This window comes from Antechinus flavipes, chromosome 3, assembly GCF_016432865.1.
Source record: "Antechinus flavipes isolate AdamAnt ecotype Samford, QLD, Australia chromosome 3, AdamAnt_v2, whole genome shotgun sequence".
NCBI lineage: Eukaryota > Metazoa > Chordata > Mammalia > Dasyuromorphia > Dasyuridae > Antechinus > Antechinus flavipes.
The window spans coordinates 15,758,225-15,762,629 of NC_067400.1; the positions used below are offsets into that span (position 1 = coordinate 15,758,225).

A 4,405-nucleotide genomic window follows, 5' to 3' on the forward strand; every position below is an offset into this window, starting at 1 on the left:
TAAAATTCCACTTGAATCCTGAATCGACTGATTCTCTATGTAGAAAGAACAGGCCTGATGTGACTAGTGCCCAAGCCACCAACAGGCTTAAGTCACCCCCAATATTAAAGTCACTCTTTGGATTTGTCTAGAAAGTATCCCTAAAGGACCTGCCACTTCAGAGTGGATCTTGTAGGGACCATATAATAACACATGAGGATTAAAATTTAAAATCCTCATTTTCAGATTTTGAAGTTAACTTTATTTTTGAGGGGTTACCTAATTGTAATTGAAATTACAGTCCTAATGAACGGTGCTGATGAAATTTTTTCATTAGAAAGAATGGTCCTAACTTTGACAATTACTCTTTTTATTACTCTTTCTTGCTAGAATACACGGGAGAGCTATTGAAATACACAGGAGCCACGTGACACCTTAACACTTACTAATAAGCAACTGATGGAAAATCAACGGGATTTTGAGCTCCTAGAGTAGCAGGGACTCTTTGTGTCTCTCTTTTCCAGGTTACATTTCAAAACACACTGCAGGTCATACTCTTCAAGTAGAATTTTGAACCCAATCAGTTGTTCTGAATGAACAGAAACAAGGTCTTAAAATGTTTAATTCATATCATCTTAGGATATAAATAGAACTTATATTTAAGCTCTTGAGAGGGAAAAGAACATCATGTAGTATCTGTCAAATCATAGATCTCCTAAAATCCACCAGATATCAAATATGAAAGTTATATATGTATGCACATATAGCTATACATACAAAACTTATGTATTACATAATATACTTTTACAAAGGTTTCTCAAACATCTATTTTATCACACCTTACTTACCTTGTTAAATCCAGGAAAAACAAATTAGAAACTCTTTTCACATGATAAAAAATATTCCCTATAGAAAAGAGAAAATCTCAACAAGGAAAAACAATGCTCTTTACAAGTACAGTAAAACTAACCCTTATGTTTATCTTTCAGTCATGAAATAGCTCATTGTCTAAATATGGCGTGAGATGTTTTACAATAGTTTTAATTTAGGTTTATTATGTTGAATTTAAGTATTTCATTTAAACATGTAATTTAGGATTATAATAGTTTTAATTTGGGTCCATTCGCATAGACGAAGTATCCTACTTTTCCCTCCGGGAAGAATGCTTTGGTGAATAGCTCCCCGACGCCCCAGGGGAGCCGCCCCGCAAGCCTTGAGCAATCGGTTCGGGGCCCCCATGCTGCACTTTCGGAACGGCCGCCAGCCAGCCCCGGGGTGCCTTCGCGCAACTGGGGGCCTCGGCACGGAAGTTCACCAGAGGGGTACCTCAGTTGCTTAGCTCCGGGAAGTTAATTTCTCAGAATAAGGGAGAGGGACCGGGACCGAGACTGCGGGACTCTGGAGCTAGTACCCCACTTCGTTCCGAGAGCATTTGAGTCTCCGCTTCTTGGGGCCAAAGATTACGCAAGGGATCACGGGCCCTCGCCCCCTGCCTGGACAGCACAGGATTCCCCCTCCCCCAACTTCCCGCCCTTCCCCCACGATCCGCTTGTCCCCAGTCTGCAGCTCACGTGACTACGTTCGCGCCCCTCCCCCACCCCACGCACAGCTCGGCTACGGAAGCCGCAGAGACCGCACGACCGAGCGCGCAGGAGGCCTCGGCGAGAAGGGATCTATAGGCGTCAGGGTGGCCCGTACAGCGCCGGCCAGTTTCCGCTCGAGGAGGTGGGGCTGGGAGTACCTTCGCCATTCAGCCTCCTCTCACCTCCGCCCGGAGCGGGCGTGGCCCCCAGCCCAGAAGGTCCCCGGCCCGAGCGCAAGGCCCCGCCCCAACGCGTAAAGCAACGTCAGAGACGACGGAGGCATCTTCCTCCGCCGGGTAGTTCCGCTGCCGGCACTAGATTCCCTCGTCCCTTCCCCCCTCCCTTTCTGCTCCGGAAATCCCCCGCCCTTCCCTTCCCGCTCTCAGTGCCCTGGGCCTCGCGCTCTTTTCCAGCTGCTCGTGACGTAGGAAGCAGAACCGGCCTTTTCGGCTCGGGCGGGACGCGCTGATTGGCTGTCAGGCCTCAGTCACAGAGGGCGAGCTGAGGGTCGAATGCTTGGGGGGTGGGGCACGTGTTAACACGGGCAGTTCCACCCAACGACCCTCCACCCACCCTTTTAGACTAAGCAGGAGCCGAGGCCTTGGGAGACCGAGCGGCTTGGCCGGGGTCACACCTTCCGTTACTCCGAGGCTCCGAACTCGGTTACTTACCCCTCCCCCCAGCTCTGTCCGCGGGGGAGGGGCGGGGGCTTCCCTCTACAATGCCGAGCCTGGGGGGCTCAGGTCCAGAGGTGAACCCTGATACACAGTCGGCGCAAGTAGGATTCTCCAGACCGGCCAGAGCTAGAGTCAAGTCCCGTCCCTGAAACTCCAGCTAGGGAGAAGTCAGGGGAAGTTAGGGAGTCACTGTTCCCCGAGTCCCCCGGCTCTGAGCTCCGCTCGGGAGGAAGTTTGGAGGTTGACGTCACCCTTCCCTTTCACCCCGCCCCGCCTGGGCGCCCGAAAACTTGCAGTTCCACCGGGGAACCCCAGCCCGGAGCTGAACGTGACGGGGGAGGGAGTTGGGGGGGCTACTAGAGACAGGGAAACTGAGGCCGGCCACCTGGTCGGTGCAGCCTCCCAACTGGCCCGGGGGTCAAGCGACCGGCGGGCGAGCGAGAGCGTGCGTGGGTGTGTGTACGTGTGCATGTGTGTGTCTCTGAATCTCTGTCTCTCTCACACGCAAAGTTCCGTCCTCGGTGTTTCTCTTCCTCTTCCTCCCTGAAGCCTTTAGCTTTCTTTGTTTCTCACTTCCTGTCTCTTCACCCACCCCGTCTGCTTCTATTTCAGCATTTCTCCCCCTGCCTTTTGCTCCTTTCCCATTCTTTTCTCTTTAATTGACTATAACGTAAAATTGAAATATAATTAAAAGTTTTTGTTGCTTTTATTGTGGTAACATTAAGTTTTATGTCACACCCAGGTCTCTCGGAAACAATTGCTTTGTCCTTGTATGTGGTCCTCGGTGCTTTCTGTGCAGCATTGGCCCACGTTGGCAAAATAATCCTGCTTATAGTATAGAGACTCGGTAAGAACTTCTTCCACATATCAAAAAAAACCGGAGAATTACATTTCTCCAAACCGCCCTATGTACCGTAATATGTTTGAGCAATAAACCTTTTTGAAAACTGGACTTTTTAAGTCAATCCCGCAAATATTCCGGCCTTTAAAGAGTCTTTTTATCATCTATGTATTTTTATCCACTTTTGAGAGATACTACCATGATGTGGGTCAAAAGGAAGAAGGAGGGAGGTATTCTGTGTATTGGGGGAGGGGTGTATTTGATAATCATAACAGGAAATTGACCACGGAAGGAGATAGAGAAGACAAGAGTCAGACATAGAGGAAAGGAGTCCAGGATCTAAGTATTGTTTTAGACTCTGAACAGAAGATGGCTTATGTATCCCTAACAACCTCAACAAATGTAACAATATCCAAAAAGTAGCCAACTTTACGGTCTAATTCTCCCTCTGATACATTTTGTCTCTGTGATTTTAAGGCTATAGTCAATTTCTGGGCCCTTAGACAAATTATCTTACAAACCATCTCCTTGATCTGCACAGGATATCCCCTGTGAAATCAGATGGTCTAGACTCTAGACAAAAGAAAAAAGTGTTATTTAGAAGGATAAAAAGTCTCAGGTGAGGGTCCATAATGTGAAATTAGCTAAGTGCTAAGAAATAAAGAGTTTGTAAAAAAAAAAAAAAAAAATTGCATCTTAGCCTAGTTGATCTGATACATGGTATCTCAAAAATCTCACTTAGTTCCTCTCAATAGCAACATCAGCAGAAAGTCAGGCAAATAAGAGGAAGAAACACTTCTAATTTCTAAACTTAGTAACCATCAAAGGAGACAAACAAAACATTGACTTCTGATTTTTCAACTTGGAAACCATAAACAAAGGGGAAAAAAATGAATAATACAACAACAACCAAAAAAAAAAAAACACATTTCTTCCTGACTACAAAATAAGAACACTGGCCAGATGTTGCCACTAATATAAGAAAATAATGTAGAAAAATAGAACATCTGTGAGAGGAAAGTGTGGGCAGCATTATGTAAAGGGAAGAGAGCTGGATTAAGAAAGAAATTAGGTTGCTCCCTAGCTCTCCACTCTTCTGCCTGTGGATGTTTGGGGCTTACTCTTCTACTTTTTAAAATGGGGACTTGGAGTTGATGGGTTAGACCAAGATTTCTCACCCTCTCTCTTAGTGGCCTTCTGGCCTTCAAAAATCATGTCTCTCACTGTCAAATTCTAAAAATTTCTCTAAATCAAATGGGACCTTCTTACCCTGGAAAATCTCATCCCTGTGGCAGACTGCTTACCATGGAATAACCCCCCCCTTC

The 4,405-nt window shown here is 46.5% G+C and overlaps 1 long non-coding RNA gene across 2 annotated transcripts; it reads left to right on the forward strand.

The window, feature by feature from the left end:
• The first annotated feature begins 218 nt into the window (after window positions 1-218).
• On the forward strand, window positions 219-3,215 carry LOC127552820 (uncharacterized). Of its 2 annotated transcripts, none has more exons than XR_007951581.1 (2): window positions 219-2,698; window positions 2,982-3,215. It is a non-coding gene; the product is annotated as an uncharacterized LOC127552820 (long non-coding RNA). The 2 variants fall into 2 exon arrangements; XR_007951580.1 differs by having other exon boundaries at window positions 219-2,692.
• The last annotated feature ends 1,190 nt before the right edge of the window (window positions 3,216-4,405 follow it).